At 41.7% G+C, this 20183-nt stretch overlaps 1 pseudogene; it reads left to right on the forward strand.

The window, feature by feature from the left end:
• The first annotated feature begins 10168 nt into the window (after nt 1–10168).
• LOC116893196 lies at nt 10169–11871 on the forward strand (annotated as a pseudogene).
• Nucleotides 11872–20183: the final 8312 nt, after the last annotated feature.

Below are 20183 nucleotides of genomic sequence, written 5' to 3' on the forward strand. Positions count from 1 at the left end.
AAAGTATTGGTGTTAATCCTTATTGGTTAGAATTCAGCAGTAAATCCATCTGGACCTGGACAATTTTTAGCTAGAATTGGTGGTGGTGGTTGTTGTTGTTGTTGTTGTTGTTGTTGTTGTTGTTGTTGTTTGTTGCTGTTGTTGTTTCTGCTTCCATCTCACTGCTTATTATAGAACTATTTAAATTATCATATCTTGATTTAATTTTGTTGGTCATGTGTGTCAATAAATTCATCCACTTCTTTGGGATATTGCAACTGAGTAGAATATACCTTCTTACTTATGTCCTAATGATTTTCTCGACTCTATTCATGTTTATTGATTTCTCAATTTTCACCTCTCTTAATTTGGGTCATTTCTCACTGTCTTTTGATTAGTTTATCTAAAGTTTGTTAATCCTTTTTATCTCTTTTGAGGATGAACTCTGCTTATTGGATATTTGTATTGTTTTTACAATTTTCTCTCTCTCTTTTTTACTTCAACCTTTGTTTTAACCGTTAACCATTTATAAACCCCAAAACACCACCAAGCAGCCAACTCTGGTTGCACTGGGGTCTCTTTATTCAAGCTAGCTTGGGCCACACTGCCATCTCTGATGCAGCAGGATAGGTTGGCGAAGCTCCAACCCCTCAGTGGGACAAGGTTTTATAGGAAATGGCAAGCAATTGAGGGGGTTTCTAGCCTGTCACACATCCAAGTGAGGGGATAATATGGAATTATATTGTTCTTTAAAATAATTGGCTGGCACCCAATTAGACAAGACGGATGAAACAAAGAAGTGCAGGCCGACAGGAACCAGAGAGACTCAGCCAGAACACAGCAAATACATAGGTGAATGCCAGCAGCAAATCACTGAACTGAGAATGGAACCCCCATTGGAGGAATCAGAGAAAGGACTGGAAGAGCTTGAAGGGGCTCGAGACCCCATATGAACAACAATGCCAAACAACCAGAGCTTCCAGGGACTAAGCCACTACCCAAAGACTATACATGGACTGACCCTGGGCTCCAACCTCATTGGTAGCAATGAATAGCCTAGTAAGAGCACCAGTGGAAGGGGAAGCCCTTGGTCCTGCCAAGACTGAACCCCCAGTGAACGTGCCACTCTTAGCCCCACACTTCCTCACTCTGTTCTGTCCCTTCCTTAGAAGCTGTGAATGTCTAAGCAACAAGGAGATCCTTTCTTCAGGATCCAAGGCAAAGCTTTCAAGTTCTTGTTTATGCCTGCTTCAGACATGATCACTCACTAACCTGGAGTCCTACATATACATGTGTGATGAACTGTTAACAGCAGCTAGACTGGACAAGGAAAGCAAAGGGAGGGGAATCTCTGTTTGGGGAGGAGGCTTAAGAGAGAAAGATAAAACTCCCTCGCAGAAAACAATTTTTCTCATGCAAATTATTTCCAAGTTAAGCATCAAGAGGACCAAGTAAAACTCCTTGACAAACAAAACAAGCAGTTCCATGATTTCAAACAGTCTTAAGTCCATGATTTCAAACACAGTCATCAGTCCAAGTCCAAAAACAAAACAAAAGCCAAAACGATACTCGACAATACCACAGAAAACAAACTAGACAAACAAGACCAAGACAAGGCGTCCTAACAGATGCCTGATACCTTTCAGTACCTGGCCCAAACTGCAGCTTAACCATAACTGCTTCCAGGATGAGGCAGACCGTCTGATTCCACCTCCCAACGGGATTCTAGAGTATCCTCTAGATTCCTTTCTCCTCCTAGAGCATCCTTTAGGGCCTGTGGCCTGTGACAACTAGCATCTCTGCCTGTCACAGACATAAGCCCCTCATCAGACCCACAGTGACCACTGAGGCAACTCTAATCCCTCTCTGGGGGGGACTCGAACCCCCTCTGAAGGGACTCGAGCCCTTCAGACACAAGATGTGGACAACACAAGACAACATGAAACAAAACGAGACGTGACACAGAGACAAAACAGAAAGTAACACAGAACATAAAACACAGAGCACATATTTGCTCGAGCTTACCTCCGATCTCTTAGCCAATTGTGGTCTGGGGGGAGTGCAATTCCCCGCCAATGCACCAAAATGTTGTAAGACCCCATAGTGGCTTTACCTCAGTAGCACAACCCACAGAGCACAGATTGACAAAGTGACCGCTGCAATAGCATTTAAATCCACATACGTGGGGCTGCTCATCCACACAGGAAGAGGCGACCTCGAACCCAAAAATCACACAACTTTTACTCCTTACAGAGGGCAGACCTCAGCAACAGTGTTAGCTGACCTATAAAACAATCACTAATTCTACACTATCTTTTGTTATCAATTGTTCCTTCCTGAGGGAACTACAGACAAATATTTCCTACAAAATCTAAGAATTTCTTTAAATCTTTTTTCTTAACCCTATTCCTCACGTCCTGAATGACTCCCTGAGTCCTGTCACAAAAGGTGACTGCAGAATGCTTGTCCCATCACTCACCACTGAGATCTGCGTCGTAGGGGAGAAACACACACCAAGCCTCTGAACCAAGGTCGGGCAGTCCATGGTTGCCAGAAGTGGGCGAGCAAAGGCTCCAAGTGGGGAGCAAAGGCTCTGAGGGGGAGCTAAAGCACCGAGAGGGAGCAAAGGCTCCGACAAAGAAGGAAGACAGGACTGTCTATTCATGGGGGATGATGTTCTCCTCCAGGAGACCTCCAAACAGCAGCACTTGGACGCCATTTGAACGATGGTGCTGAGGGTACCTGGAAGAGAATGGAGGAGAAGAGACGCAGAAGGACACCAAGACAAGAGTCTGATCAAGGCTGAATCATTTTATTTCTTCCAAGGCTGAATTTATACCATAACAGAAGGAGGGGAAAGTATGAAACATTTACGCAGGCCAAGGACACAGTATTCGTATGGTCAGGGAATCCGCTGATGTTGACAGGAGGTTAGAACGGTCACAGTTTTGTCATATCTATTAGTCAGTAGGATGTCGGTTCTTCAGAAAGATTACAGGTCATCACATTGGGTACCTTGATGTCAGATGTATTTCTCAGCAAGGTCAATACTTTATTATATCATTATTCATCTTGACCACCAGATTTGTATTAGTCTTCTGCAGCTGGCTGGGAATTTTCCATGGACCTAGTCATACCTAATTCTAACCATAATAATAACATCAATAATGGAGGGATTCAAGGGCATCGCTCCCAACAATTTAAGATACTTGCACCCCACCCACACCCATCTTCCAAAGCTGGAACACTGCCAACTAGGTCCTTAAGAATCATGCAATGAGGGACACTGGAGCGGCAGGTCCCCTGTGGTCCAGACACCGCCCAGACCTGAAAGGACCGATTAACAGCTCTCTGCACCCAAATCCCATGGGAGGGAGAGCTAAAACTTCAGAGGGGCAGACACTCCTGGAAGGCCAGAAGAGACTACACACTGCCCACATTTCTGACTCCAGAGGAAAACACCTAACACCATCTGGGACCCTGGTGCACGGGGGCTCCAGGAAGAGATGGCACAGGCCCTCCTGGTTGCCACCCTCATGTAGAGCTCAAAAGCAGCCCAACCACGAGCAACTTGAGCCACGGGACCACAGGTAAGACCAACTTTTCTGCTCCAAGCAACCTGCCTGGTCAACTAAGGACACAGTCCCATTTGTGTCCTGCTTCAGGAACAGCTGAAGACCAGTAGGCAGCAAAGACTACATGCCCGAAAGCAGTAAACTCTGTTCCCACAACTGGCTTAAAGAAAACAGAAAACAGATCTACAGCACTCCTGACACACAGGCCTATAGGACGTTCTAGCCACTGTCAGAAATAGCAGAACAAGGTAACACCAGAGACAACCTGATGTCGAGAGGCAAGCGCAGGAAAGAAAGCAACAGAAACCAAGACTACATGGCATCATCGGAGCCCAATTCTCCCACCAAAGCAAACACTGAATATCCAAACACACTGGAAAAGCAAGACCTAGATTTTAAATCACATTTGATCATGATGATTGGGGACTTCAAGAAAGACATAAAGAACTGCCTTGGAGAAACGCAGGAAAACATAAATAAACAAGTAGAAGCCTATAGAGAGGAATCACAAAAATCCCTGAAAGAATTCCAGGAAAACACAATCAAACAGTTGAAAGAATTAAAAATGGAAATAGAAGCAATAAAGAAAGCACAAAGGGAAACAACCCTGGATATAGAAAACCAAAGGAAAAGACAAGAAGCCACAGATACAAGCATCACCAACAGAATACAAGAGATAGAAGAGAGAATCTCAGGAGCAGAAGATTCCACACAAATCATCGACACAACTGTCAAAGATAATGTAAAATGGAAAAAGCTACTGGCCCAAAACATACAGGAAATCCAGGACTCAATGAGAAGATCAAACCTAAGGATAATAGGTATAGAAGAGAGTGAAGACTCCCAGCTCAAAGGACCAGCAAATATCTTCAACAAAATCATAGAAGAAAACTTCCCTAACATAAAGAAAAAGATGCCCATAAACATACAAGAAGCCTACAGAACTCCAAATAGATTGGACCAGAAAAGAAAATCCTCCTGTCATATAATAGTCAAAACTCCAAATTCACAAAATAAAGAAAGAATATTAAAAGCAGTAAGGGAAAAAGGTCAAGTAACATATAAAGGCAGACATATCAGAATCACACCAGACTTCTCACCAGAGACTATGAAAGCCAGAAGATCCTGGGCAGAGGTCATACAGACCCCAAGAGAACAAAAATGCCAGCCCAGGCTACTGTATCCTGCAAAACTCTCAATTAACATAGATGGAAAAACCAAGATATTCCATGACAAAACCAAATTTACACAATATCTTTCTACAAATCCAGCACTACACAGGATAATAAATGGTAAAGCACAACATAAGGAGGCAAGCTATACCCAAGAAGAGGCAAGAAACTAATCATCTTGGCAAAAAAACAAAGAGAAGAAAAGTACACAAACATAATCTCACATCCAAATATGAATATAACAGGAAGCAACAATGTCTATTCCTTAATATCTCTCAATGTCAATGGACTCAGTTCCCCCAATAAAAAGACATAGATTAACAAACTGGATACGCAATGAGGACCCTGCATTCTGCTGCCTACAGGAAACACACCTCAGAGACAAAGACAGATACTAACTCAGACTGAAAGGCTGGAAAACAACTTTCCAAGCAAATGATCTGAAGAAGCAAGCTGGAGTAGCCATTCTAATATAAAATAAAATCAATTTTCAACTAAAAGTCATCAAAAAAGATAAGGAAGGACATTTCATATTCATCAAAGGAAAAATTCACCAAGATGAACTCTCAATCCTAAATATCTATGCTCCAAATACAAGGGCACCTACATACATGAAAGGAACCTTACTAAAGCTCAAAGCACACATTGCACCTCACACAATAATAGTAGGAAGTTTGAAGGGGATTGCACTGAATCTGAAGATTGCTTTTGGTAAGATGCACATTTTGACCACTTTAATCCTGCCAATTCATGAGTATGGGGGCTCTTTTCTATTTTCTGAGATCTTCAATTCCTTTCTTCAGAGACTTGAAGTTCTTATCATACAGATCTTTCACTTTTTTGATTAGAGACATACTGAGGCATTTTATATTATTTATGACTATTGAGAAGGATGTCATTGCCTTAATTTCTGTCTCAGCCTGTATATTCTTTGAGTAGAGGAAAACTACTTATTTGTTTGAGTTAATTTTATACCTAGGCATTTTGCTGAAGTTGTTTAGCAGGCTTAGTAGTTCTCTGGTGGACCGTTTGGGGTCACAAGTATACTATCATATCATCTTAAAATAGTGATATTTTGACTTCTTCCTTTCCAATTTGTATCCCTTTGACATCCTTTTGTTGTCTGCTTGCTCTGGCTAAGACTGAGTACTATATTGAATAGATAGGGAGAGAGTGGGTAGCCTTGTCTAGTCCCTGATTTTAGTGGGATTGCTTCAAGTTTCTCTCCATTTAGTTTAATGTTCGCTACTGGTTTGCTGTATATTGCTTTTACTATATTTAGATATGGGCCTTGAATTCCTGATCTTTCCAAGACTTTTATCATGAAGGGGTGTTAAATTTTATCCAGTGTTTTCTCTATGAGAAATGACGTGTTGAATGAGATGATCATGTGGTTCTTTTCTTTGAGTTTGTTTATATAGTGGGTTATGTTGATGGAGTTCCATATATTGAACCATCTCTGCATCCTCAGATGAAGCCTACTTGATCATGATGGATCAAGTTTTTGAGGATTTTATTGAGTATTTTTGCATCAATATTCTTAAGGGAAATTGATTTGAAGTTCTCTTTGACAAATCTCTAAGACATGGTAAGACAGATCATAGTCACTGGTGAAACATGTGGAATTTTATAGAACTTGACAGAATATGAATGCTGAGAAATATATGAAGCAATAGTGATGTGTACTTTGAAATATTCAATGTGTGTTTGCATATAGATCATATCAGTTGGTCCTTTACCATCACCCTGAGAGGTAGGCAGGGCTTTTAGTATTAAGTATCAGAAAAAAATACCATCAGTTATGTCAGTGTCCAATTTTGGGATGGTTTGAAAAATTATCTCACCTTCAGAACTCTGACCTGCACTGAGAACATAGTCCTTGCTGATATATCTGTGTGAACTGAAATCATTACTTAATGTGACAATTTTGCTCAGCACTCTTTATCATTTTCCTAGTTCTTCTGTCCTTAACAAAACACAGAATCTCCCAAGGTACTAGTCCTGAAAGGAGACACTGTGAACAGAGAGGTGTCACTACCCAAGCTACCGACCTCAACTAAGTTTCTCCATTACTTTCACTTCCTGCTATAGCACACTCTGTGTCTATGTCACAACCACAATCAATAAAAGCTCTGTATTCACTGTTCAATACCTAAAGGAAACTGAATTCTATTGCACTGATAATATCTTCACAAACAGAACCTCAGCTACAGGAAGGCCATTTTCAATATCTACCCAGTGACATCTCTCCTGCCCTTTCTCTGCATAGTGTGGAAACAGAATCTAAAAGAGAACTGGAAGATGATGGGCCTGAACGAAAGAGAGGAAAGAATAGCTCAAAAGAAGAAAGTATTAAGTGGAAGGCTGGCAAGGGATCAAAACAAGTGAGTGAAAGTACATAATTACAACTACAGGGAAGGAGGTAGATGAGAAAGAAGCTCTAAATTTAGGGGTTTTTTTCAAGTCTCTTGCAACCCTGAGTCCTCAGGAAGATGCAGCTGGAGGCATTTCAGAAAACAGGAGACAAGCAAAACTGTATGATGATAACTCAAAGACCTTATCTTTCTTTCCATCCAAATCCTATTTGACTTCAGCATTGCCATTCCCTGCCTGTGCTTTAACGGGAGTCTATGCCTGCTTGAAAGCCAGAGAGCAATAACTCGTCAGGTGTGAAGTACCTAAACTTTTCTAAGTGTTCCTTTGATAACTGTTTTCTTTCCTTTCACTCGTTTTCCAGTATCTAACTGCAGTCATATGACCATGTGCCCTTAGAAAATTGTGCTTACAACAGTTCAACCTAACACTGGTCATGGCTAGACTTCACTAGATTGCTTTTAAATTATTCAACAATGTTCTACCAGAATATTTGCTAAATCTTTAATGAAGTTGTAAAAACTATAGCTTGTGTGTCATAAATGATCTGTTGCTATGTAAACAAATATTAAAGAAGGCTTCTTTTTGTTGTTTTTCTTTTATTGTTTAAAATTTTTTCTCATTTATACTAATTACTATTTCTTTGCCCTCTATCCTACCAAATTCCCCTCACACATTCTCCCCCATCCAGATCCACCCACCACCATGACCCTTTTTATCTCTCACTATAAAACTAACTTCTAAGAAATTATACTATGATATGTTATGATATAGAAGAAAATTAACATGTCAGCATAGGACAAAACAGATAAATAGAGAGAAAGGGGCCCAAGAAAAATAGAATATATACAGACACATAAGCCCACATAGAGAAAACAAGGTTGAGGATTCTGAAATAAATATCAATCAGCAAAATTATTAAGTATCCTCATTTTATATTTCCCTAATCTTCAGACCTTTCTCTGTTGGACTCTTGAACCTGCATTGGACTTGGGTGTCTTCTTTTCAAGGAGGCATTTCTAACAGTCTCTACACCCAAATGCCTTGCTCCCTGACCACTTTAATGTGCAGCATTGTTTATACTCACGGCTCACACAGCACACATTCCACCAGAAAAATTTGCTACTTATGTATCTAGTTATGGAGAAGGCTGTTTGTACAAGAGCAGAAATTATCACTTGTCAGCAGTTATGAATATTGATGACAATCACGCAGAATATAATTGGTATTTATTGAATAATTCTTATTCTTTTGTCTTAGAAATTTAAATAGTGGGGGCTAAAGAGAATTTGAGCAATGGATTGGATAGATTTGCTTCTTAGAAAGCAAAGATACCATCAACTGTCATAATCATCATGGTTGACTTTTATTGAGCAAATACAACGCATAAGACAACATGCTACACATTTTAATTTTGTGTCTTTTTCTAAGATTCTCATCATCAAAATCTGAGACTTTTAATTTTGAAACTTTGTTATTAATGAAATCTTCTATTTCATTCTCTTAGAAAGTCTTTCTTATTACTGACATCTGGATGTTTAAGGTGGACTTTATTAACATGTAATATATGACCATTAGACACTTCAATAGCCAAGCACAAGTTAACCAAGAGGAGATAATGTCAAGGCTTACATAACACATCAGGATTCTCCCATGAGGTTGATGTCATCTCAACTATGTTTTCTTTGGTCATGCACAGTAACCTTGAGAGTTCTTCCTCCCGCAGATGTATATATGTTCACCTCTGTGTTGTAAGTCCTGGTGAATATATAAATGGGGCTTCCTGCAATAATATTGAACATTTCTCAGTATTAAGAGTTTGGATATTGGGACTGCTTTAAGACTACTCAGGAATTATATCCATTTAATTGTTATATATGCTTCTTTTTTCTCTCCTTTTGCTATACAAAATGTATGAAGTTGAACTTCATCAACTTCCATTGTACATCAAGACCTCTCTCTTCAAAAGCACTTTAGAGTCTTTTTGTTGTTGTTGTTGTTGTTGTTTCTTTTTTTTCCCGTTTTTTCTTTATTAACTTGAGTATTTCTTATTTACATTTCGATTGCTATTTCCTTTCCTGGTTTCCAGGCCAACATCCCCCTAACCCCTTCCCCTCCCCTTCTATATGGGTGTTCCCCTCCCCATTCTACCCCCATTACTGCCCTCCCCCCAAGAATCCCTTTCACTGGGTGTCCAGCCTTGGCAGGACCAAGGGCTTCCCCTTCCACTGGTACTCTTACTAGGCTAGTCATTGCTACCTATGAGGTTAGAGTCCAGGGTCACTCCATGTTTAGTCTTTGGGTAGTGGCTTAGTCCCTGGAAGCTCTGGTTGTTTGGCATTGTTGTTCATATGGGGTCTCAAGCCCCTTCAAGCTCTTCAAGTCCTTTCTCTGATTCCTTCAACAGGGGTCCCGTTCTCAGTTCAGTGGTTTGCTGCTGGCATTTGCCTATGTATTTGCTGTATTCTGGCTATGTCTCTCAGGAGAGATCTACATCCAGTTCCTGTCAGCCTGCACTTCTTTGCTTCATCCATCTTGTCTAATTGGGTGGCTGTATATGTATGGACCACATGAATATTACTCAGCTATCAAAAACAATGACTTTATGAAATTCATAGACAAATGGAGGGAACTGGAAAATATCATCCTGAGTGAGGTAACCCAATCACAGAAAAACACACGTTATGCACTCATTGATAAGTGGCTATTAGCCCAAATGCTTGAATTATCCTAGATGCACAGAACACATGAAACTCAAGACAGATGATCAAAATGTGAATGCTTCACTCCTTCTTTAAAAGGGGAACAAGAATACCCTTGGCAGGGAATAGGGAGGCAAAGATTAAAACAGAGGCAGAAGGAACACCCATTTAGAGTCTTTCTTAACACTGCTGAATATTGAGGAGTGCTAGGACGAGAAAGTAAGTGGAGTTGTGCCTTCATGTCTTCTCCACAGAACAGAGAAAAGCTTGAACATGTACAAATACATATAATGCATCTCAGTTTAATTGGAGGGGAAAAACAGGATATATTAAAAGCAATTGTGAACTCAGTAGTCAAAAGCATTTCATGCATTTAGGTCCGTGCTTCCTGCGGGAGCAGGAGGTGTTGAGCTTGTGCAGTCAGCAGTACATCGAGGGCTGGCTGGAAGGGATGAATGGCCACAGCCACCACTGTCTCTTTCCCGCCTCGTACGTGCACGTGATCCATGTGCTGGAGTCTGGCCCCCGGCCGTCTGAGAGCTCCAGCCCGCTATGCCCACATGCGGCCGGGTGGTTCCAGCCTCTGCCTGCCGTGCCGCCTGCTGCCTTCCAGCCGCTGCTGCAGCGGCAAGTGTCGCCGGGTTCCTTCCAGCCGCCCGGCACTGGCTTTCCCTACGGAGGGGGCGCCCCGCAGCGGTCGCCTCAGCAGCTCTACGGTGCTTACCAGGCCTGCCTTGGCAGCGACGATGACTGGAACGATGAGCAGGAGGATAGCTCCACGGTGGCAGATAAGCCAGGCGCGTTGGGCAGCGTCGCGTACCAGGACCTTAACAGCAGGCGGTGGCGCGCCGGGCCGCTACCGCCTATCCACAGGCTCGCACCTGTCGCTGGGCTTCCGCGGCGTCTTGGCATCCCCGCTGCAACGCTGCACCAAGCTTCTGGAGCTAAGAGCTCCGGCCATGGTGAGACACAACCTCACTAGCTTCTCCACCTTCCTCAAGTAGGGCGGGGAGGCCTTCGTGCTGGAAGAGGCATCAGGCTTCATTAAGGATGGCGACAAGCTGTGCATGGTGCTGGATCCCTATGGCCCCGAGTGTCAGGAGAATCCCTACCCCTTCCAGTGCACCATCGACGACCCCACCAAGCAGACCAAGTTCAAGGGTATGAAGAGCTACATCTCTTACAAGCTGGTCCCCACGCATACCCAGGTGCCTGTGCACAGGCGCTATAAGCACTTCTACTGGCTGTATGCACGCCTGGCAGAGAAAGCACAGGAAGGGTCTGATCTGGTGGATGAACCACATGGCCAGCCCAGTGGGACGTCTTCCAGCATTTCCTGACCTGCCCCAGCAGCACTGATGAGAAGGCCTGGAAACAGCAGAAGGCTGAGAAGGATGAGATGGTGGGCTCCAACCTCTTCCTCACTCTGAGCACACCACCTGCCGCTGCCCTAGACCTGCAGGAGGTGGAAAGCAAGATCGATGGCTTCAAATGCTTCACCAAGATGATGGACGACAGCGGACAGCCGTTGCAGCTCAACCACACTGCCAAGGAGTTTGCGCACAAACAGGTGACTGGCTTCAAGAATGAGTATCAGAAGGTGGGCCAGTCCTTCCCGAGCCTCAGCCAAGCCTTTGAGCTGGATCAGCAGACCTTCTCCGTGAGTCTGAATAAGGCCATTGCCTTTACTGGAGTCGCCTATGATGCCATCGGTGAACTCTTCGCTGAGTAGCCCAGGCAGGACCTGTACCCAGTCATGGACCTGTTAGCACTGTATCAAGGGCACCTGGCCAATTTCCCAGACATCATCCATGTTCAGAAAGAAGCTCTTACCAAAGTAAAGGAGAGTAGACAACACGTGGAAGAAGGGAAGATGGAGGTCCAAAATGCCAATGGCATTCAAGACCGCTGTAACACTAGTTCCTTTGCCACGTTGGCCGAGATTCATCACTTCCATCAAATTGGAGTAAGAGACTTTAAATCACAGATGCAGCATTTTTTACAACAATATTTTTCCAAAAAGTGACCCAGAAGTTGGAGAAAGCTCGTCACAAATATGACAGCATCTAATAACTGCACATGGGACCGCGCACCTGTTTTCAGTTCAAGGATAATTTCTACAGCAGAATTAAAACTGCTTTCTAAGAGCTATTGCCAACTACAGGCGGTGGTACAAGGACGGTTTTGTGTTCAACTGAAACTCGGCTGGATATATATAATTATGTAGGTGAGAAGCAGTTAATATGGTTATGTAGCAGAAACAGTACCACACTTTGTAACTAAATTATACTATGCATGCCTACACTACCATTGTAACTTTTGTAAATGGTTATACTATTTGCCTTATTGCTTTTGAAGTATGGGTATATTAGTGTGTACTTTATAGACCCCCAAAGCCCATGAAGAGTCTCAAAGAAGCTGGCTGGGTAAAACGTGCTGAGGATGCCTTTTTAGTCTCATAGATCGAGATGACCTAAACTCAACCTATCTCTGTTTACAAACTCCAACTAGAGCAGCTCTGCGTCTTTGTGCCTTCAGACTGGTTCTTTGCTTTTCTGTCCCACCTGTGTTTGAGCCCCAACTTCTGATGGAAGGAGCGAAAGGTGGGCACTGGTGACAAGCCAATGAAAACCTCCCATTTCTGGGGGCAGGGGAAGAATCAATGGCCATCACTTTGCACAGGAAGCATCGCCTGGTAAGATGCTGGCAGTGACAGAAGCATGAGAAGCTCGCTCTGGATGTGAAGTCTCGTAGGAGAAAAGGCAGTGCACCGTATTCCCTTACACCTGTTTGTAGTACATGGCCTCGACTCCAGGGTCACACAGACTGAGCCTGAGGATTCCAACAATGCCCTTATCCAATCAGGGATAAAGTATAGAAGCAGTGGGTGACAACACACTCCATCTCTGTTTGGGGGAGGGTCTCCTGTCTCTTTTTTTTTCTTTTTTAGCTTGAAATTTTCTTTTAATGTTCAGCTTTTTGTTTCGATTTCAAATGGGTCTACACTGTTAACTGAATGATGAGACTCCACTGTGATTGACCCATTTACTTAATCAAAAAATTTTCAGAAATGTCTGTAAATGCAGTGTTGTGCATGACAAGAAGTGCTGTTGGTTGATTTAAGGAGGGACCAGAAATAATTTCTTCTATTCCATTACTGAAGGAAAAAATACTGATTTATGCTGTTTTTAAAAACTTTATATTGATAAAGCCCCATCAAATTTAACCTTAAAATTATTTTAAATATCATCTTATATTATTAGAAGGGAACTACAAATGACTGATAAATACCAAAAAGATTCAAAAGCAGTTTCATTTAAAAAGCACAAAGAGGTTCTGATGTGAAATGCCCAAATCTCAAATGTTTTCTGTAGTTTCTGAGCTAAATAATGTGACTCTCGAGTTTACAGATGTAAAAGCTGTCCCTGAAGGCTGAGGAACTTGTATCTGCTGTCCCTGTGAACTACACTTGCACCGCCCCAGAAACCCTGGTACTGATATGGTGGCTTGGGGGTACAGTCTCAGAGGGGGTGAGGCACAGTTACCCAACGGGGTCAGCCTGCAGAAAGACCAAAACAGAAAAGGTGAATGGTATAGTTACTTAACAGCACATTTACTCTCTACGAAGTAATCACATATGGGTTGAAATTTTAAGAGCAGATTGTGATCAATTTGACCTCCGGTCAAATCCTTGTACTTGAGAACATTGAGGCAGACGTGACATCACGTGGCGTTGCCTTTATTACATGCCCGTAGCACTGTTATCAAAAGCTGTGTTCTCTGAAAAAAGCAACTTCCTCTTGTTGACTGCAAACTACAGTTAGGTAAAGAAAACCCATATATATTTAAAAATTAATTTTATTCCAGAATTTTGGATGTTATAACTTTGAATTGGCATTGAAGAAGCAAGCTCTCCTCATTTCAAATGATTTGAACAGCACATTTATTTGCCTGTTTTGATGGTGCTTTGATTCTTTTTATTTTTTTTTTTTTTTTGCATCATTCTTACCTCGGTATTTCTTATTTACATTTTGGTTGTAATTCCCTTTCCCAGTTTCCAGGCCAACATCCCCCTAACCCCTCCCTTCCCCTTCTTTATGGGTGTTCCCCTCTCCATCCTCCCCCCATTACCACCCTCCCCCCAACAATCACATTCACTGGGGGTTCAGTCTTGGCAGGACCAAGGGCTTCCCCTTCCACTGGTGCTCTTACTAGGCTATTCATTGCTACCTATGAGGTTTGATTCCAGGGTCAGTCCATGAATAGTAGTGGCTTAGTCCAGGAAGCTCTGGTTGGTTGGCATTGGTGTTCATATGGGGTCTCGAGCCCTTTCAAGCTCTTCCAGTCCTTTCTCTGATTCCTTCAACGGGGGTCCCGGTCTCAGTTCAGTGGTTTAATGATGGCGTTCGCCTATGTATTTGCTGTATTCTGGCTGTGTCTCTCAGGAGAGATCTACATCCGGTCCTGTCGACCTGCACTTCTTTGCTTCATCCATCTTATCTAGTTTGGTGGCTGTATATGTATGGGCCACATGTGGAACAGGCTCTGAATGGATGTTCCTTCTGCCTCTGTTCTAAACTTTGCCTCCCTAATCCGTCCCAAGGGTATTTTGTTCCCCTTTTAAAGAAGGAGTGAAACATTCGCATTTTGGTCATCCTTCTTGAGTTTCATGTGTTCTGTGTATCAACAGCAATTTGAGCATTTGGGCTAATATCCACTTATCAATGAGTGCATACAATGTGTGTTTTTCTGTGATTGGATTACCTCACTCAGGATGATATTATCCAATTCCATCCATTTGCCTAAGAAATTCATAAAGTCATTGTTTTTGATAGCTGAGCAATATTCCATTGTGTAGATATACCACATTTTCTGTATCCATTCCTCTATTGAAGGGCATCTGGGTTCTTTCCAGCTTCTGGATATTATAAATAAAACGGCTATGAAAATAGTGAAGCATATGTCTTTGTTATATGTTGGGGCATCTTTTGGGTATAAGCCCAAGAGAGGTATAACTAGGTCCTCAGGTATTTCAATATCCAATTTTCTGAGGAACCTCCAGACTGATTTCCACAATGGTTGTACCAGTCTGCCACCAGCAATGGAGGAGTGTTCCTCTTTCTCCACATCCCGCCAGCATCTGCTGTCACCTGCGATTTTGATCTTAGCCATTCTCACTGGTATGAGGTGAAATCTCAGGGTTGTTTTGATTTGATTTGCATTTCCCTTATGAGTAAAGATGTTGAACATTTCTTTAGCTGTTTCTCAGCCATTCCACTTTCCTCAGCTGTGAATTCTTTGTTTAGCTCTGAACCCCATTTTTAATAGGGTTATTTGTCTCCCTGAAGTCTAACTTCTTGAGTTCTTTGTATATTTTGGATATAAGCCCTCTATCAGTTGTAGGATTGGTAAAGATCTTTTCCCAATATGTTGGTTGCCATTTTGTCCTAACAACAGTGGCCATCGCCTTACAAAAGCTTTGCAGTTTTATGAGATCCCATTTGTCGATTCTTAATCTTAGGACATAAGCCATTGGTGTTTTGTTCAGGAACATTTCTTCAGTGTCCATGTGTTCAATATGCTTCCCCACATTTTCTTCTACTACTTTGAGTGTATCTGGTTTGATGTGGAGGTCCTTGATCCACTTGGACTTTAGCTCTGTCCAGGGTGATAAGCATGGATCGATCTGCATTCCTCTACATGTTGACCTCCAGTTGAACCAGCACCATTTGCTGAAAATGCTATCGTTTTTCCATTCGATGGTTTTGGCTTCTTTGTCAAAAATCAAGTGACCATAGGTGTGTGGGTTCTTTTCTGGGTCTTCAATTCTATTCCACTGATCTATGTGTCTGTCTCTGTACAAATACTATGCAGTTTTTATCACTATTGCTCTGTAATACTGCTTGAGTTCAGGGATAGTGATTACCGCTGAAGTCCTTTTATTGTTGAGGATAGTTTTAGCTATCCTGGGTTTTTTTTTATTCCAGATGAATTTGCAAATTGTTCTGTCTAACTCTTTGAAGAATTGGATTGGTATTTTGATGGGGATTGCATTGAATCTGTAGATCACTTTTTGGTAAATGGCCATTTTTACTATATTAATCCTGCCAATCCATGAGCATGGGAGATCTTTCCATCTTCTGAGATCTTCTTCAATTTCTTTCTTCACAGGCTTGAAGTTCTTATTATACAGATCTTTCACTTGCTTGGTTAAAGTCACATTGAGGTATTTTATATTATTTGGGACTCTTATGAAGGGTGTCGTTTCCCTAATTTCTTTCCCGGCTTGTTTCTCTTTTGTGTAGAGGAAGGCTACTGATTTATTTGAGTTAATTGTATACCCAGCCACTCTGCAGAAGGTGTTTATCCGGTTTAGTAGGTCTCTGGTGGAACTTTTGGGATCACTTAAATATACTATCATATCATCTGAAAATAGTGATTTTTGACTTCTTCTTTTCCAATCTGTATCCCCTTGATCTCCTTTGGTTGTCTGACTGCTCTGGCTAGAACTTCAAGAAATATATTGAATAAGAAGGGAGAGAGTGGGCAACCTTGTCTAGTCCCTGATTTTAGTGGGATTGCTTCATTTAGGGGTTTCTCTCCATTTAGTTTAATATTAGCTACTGGTTTGCTGTATATGGCTTTTACTATGTTTAGGTATGGGCCTTGAATTCCTATTCTTTCCAGGACTTTTATCATGAAGGGGTGTTGAATTCTGTCAAATGCTTTCTCAGCATCTAATGAAATGATCATGTGGTTTTGTTCTTTCAGTTTGTTTATATAGTGGATTACGTTGATTGTTTTCCATATATTAAACCATCCCTGCATGCCTGGGATGAAGCCTACTTGATCATGATGGATGATTGTATTGATGTGCTCTTGGATTCAGTTTGCAAGAATTTTATCGAGTATTTTTGCATCGATATTCATAAGGGAAATTGGTGTGAAGTTCTCTTTCTTTGTTGGGTCTTTGTGTGGTTTAGGTATAAGAGTAATTGTGGCTTCGTAGAAGGAATTCGGTAGTGCTCCATCTGTTTCAATTTTGTGGAATAGTTTGGATAATATTGGTATGAGGTCTTCTAGAAAGGTCTGATAGAATTCTGCACTGAACCCATCTGGACCTGGACTCCTTTTTGTTGGAAGAACTTTAATGACTGCTTCTATATCCTTAGGAGTTATGGGGTTGTTTAAATGGTTTATCTGTTCCTGATTTAACTTTGGTACTTGGTATCTGTCTAGGAAATTGTCCATTTCCTGCAGTTTTTCAAGTTTTGTTGAATATAGGCTTTTGTAGTAGGATCTGATGATTTTTTGAATTTCCTCTGATTCTGTAATTATGTCTCCCTTTTCATTTCTGATTTTGTAAATTTGGACACACTCTCTGTGTCCTCTCGTTAATCTGGCTAAGGGTTTATCTATCTTGTTGATTTTCTCAAAGAACCAGCTTTTGGTTCTGTTGATTCTTTGTATAATCCTTTTTGTTTCTACTTGGTTGATTTCAGCTCTGAGTTTGATTATTTCCTGCCTTCTACTCCTCTTTTGTGTATTTGCTTCTTTTTGTTCTAGATCTTTTAGGTGTGCTGTCAAGCTGCTGATATATGGTCTCACCTGTTTCTTTCTGCAGGCACTCAGAGCTATGAGTTTTCTGCTTAGCACAGCTTTCATTGTGTCCCATAAGGTTGGGAATGTTGTACCTTCATTTTCATTAAATTCTAGGAAGTCTTTAATTTCTTTCTTTATTTCTTCCTTGACCAGGTTATCGTTGAGTAGAGCATTGTTCAACTTCCATGTATATGTGGGCATTCTTTCCTTATTGTTATTGAAGACCAGCTTTAGCCCGTGGTGGTCTGATAGGATGCATGGGATTATTTCTATCTTTCTGTATCTATTGAGGCCTGTTTTATGATCAAATATATGGTCAATTTTGGAGAAAGTATCATGAGGTGGTGATAAGAAGGTATATCCTTTTGTTTGTGGATAGAATGTTCTATAAATATCTGTTAAGTCCATTTGGTTCATGATTTCTCTTAGTCTGCCTATGTCTCTGTTTAATTTCTGTTTCCATGACCTGTCCATTGATGAGAGTGGGGTGTTGAAATCTCCTACTATTATTGTGTGAGGTGCAATATGTGCTTTGAGCTTTAGTAAGGTTTCTTTTATGTATGTAGGCGCCCTTGTATTTGGAGCATAGATATTTAGGATTGAGAGTTCATCTTGGTGAATTTTTCCATTGATGAATATCAAGTGTCCTTCCTTATCTTTTTCAATGACTTTTGGTTGAAAATCGACTTTATTCGATGTTAGAATGGCTATTCCATCTTGCTTCTTCAGACCATTTGCTTGGAAAGTTGTTTTCCAGGCTTTTACTCTGTTGTAGTGTCCGTCTTTGTCTCTGAGGTGTGTTTCCTGTAGGCAGCAGAATACAGAGTCCTCATTGCATATCCAGTTTGTTAATCTATGTCTTTTTATTGGGGAATTGAGTCCATTGATGTTGAGAGATATTAAGGAAAAGGGATTGTTCCTTCCTGTTATATTTGTATTTGGATGTGAGAGTCTGTTTGTGTGCTTTTCTTCTCTTTGTTTTGTTGCCAAGACAATTAGTTTCTTGCTTCTTTCTAGGGTATAGCTTGCCTCCTTATGTTGGGCTTTACCATTTACTATCCTTTGTAGGGCTGGATTTGTAGAAAGATATTGTATAAATTTGGTTTTGTCATGGAATATCTTGGTTTCTCCATCTATGTTAATTGAGAGTTTTGCAGGATACAGTAAGCTGGGCTGGCATTTGTGTTCTCTTAGGGTCTGTATAACATCTATCCAGGATCTTCTGGCTTTCATAGTCTCTGGTGAGAAGTCTGGTGTAATTCTGATACATCTGCCTTTATATGTTACTTGACCTTTTTCCCTTACTGCTTTTAATATTCTTTCTTTGTTTTGTGCATTCGGTGTTTTGACTCTTATGTGATGGGAGGAGTTTCTTTTCTCGCCCCATCTACTTGGAGTTCTATAGGCTTCTTGTATGTTTTTGGGCATCTCTTTCTTTAGGTTAGGGAAATTTTCTTCTATGATTTTGTTGAAGATATTTACTGGTCCTTTGAGCTGGGAGTCTTCACTCTCTTCTATACCTATTATCCTTAGGTTTGATCTTCTAATTGAGTCCTAGATTTCCTGTATGTTTTGGACCAGTAGCTTTTTCCATTTTACATTATCTTTGACCATTGTGTCGATGATTTCTGTGGAATCTTCTGCTCCTGAGATTCTCTCTTCTATCTCTTGTATTCTGTTGGTGATGCTTGTATCTGTGGCTCCTTGTCTCTTCCTTTGGTTTTCTATATGCAGGGTTATTTCCCTTTGTGCTTTCTTTATTGCTTCTATTTCCATTTTTAATTCCTTCACCTGTTTGATTGTGTTTTCCCGGAACTCTTTCAGAGATTTTTGTGATTCCTCTTTATAGGCTTCTACTTGTTTATTTATGTTTTCCTTCGTTTCTCTAAGGGAGTTCCTTCATGTCTTTCTTGAAGTCCTCCATCATCACGGTCAAATGTGATTTTAAATCTACATCTTGCTTTTCTGGTGTGTTTAGATATTCAGTGTTTGCTTTGGTGGGAGAATTGGGCTCCAATGATGCCATGTAGTCTTGGTTTCTGTTGCTTTCTTTCCTGCGCTTGCCTCTCACCAATCAGTTTGTCTCTGGTGTTACCTTGTTCTGCTATTTCTAACAGTGGCTAGACTGTCCTACAAGCCTCTGTGTCAGGAGTGCTGGAGACCTGTTTTCCTGTTTTCTTTCAGCCAGTTATGGGAACAGAGTGTTCTGCTTTCGGGCGTGTAGTTTTTCCTATCTACAGGTCTTCAGCTGTTCCTGTGGGCCTGTGCCCTGAGTTCACCAGGAAGGTCACTTGGAGCAGAAAAGTTGGTCTTACCTGTGTTCCCGAGGCTCAAGTTTGCTCATGGGGTGTTGCTTATGAGCTCTCCTCGGGGGTAGCAACCAGGAGGACCTGTGCCGCCCTTTCCGGGAGCCCCTGTGCACCAGAGTCCCAGATGGAGTTTGGTGTTTTCCTCTGGAGTCAGAGATGTGGGCAGAGTGTAGTCTCTTCTGGTTTCCCAGACGTGTCTGCCCCTCTGAAAGTTTAGCTCTCCCTCCCATGGGATTTGGGTGCAGAGAACTTTTGATCTGGTCCCTTCAGGTCTTGGCGGTGTCTGGAGTGAAGGGGAACTTCAGTTCCAGTGCTCCTATCTACCAGTTCCCAGAGGCCGTATATAGTTTCCTCTTGAGCCAGGGATGTGGGAAGGGGTGGGCAGTATTGGTGGTCTCTCCCCCTCTGCAGTCTCAGGAGTGCCCACCTGTCTGGGCAGTGAACTCTTTCTCCCACGGGGTTTGGGAGCAG

Source organism: Rattus rattus, chromosome 2 (assembly GCF_011064425.1).
Source record: "Rattus rattus isolate New Zealand chromosome 2, Rrattus_CSIRO_v1, whole genome shotgun sequence".
NCBI classification, from domain to species: domain Eukaryota; kingdom Metazoa; phylum Chordata; class Mammalia; order Rodentia; family Muridae; genus Rattus; species Rattus rattus.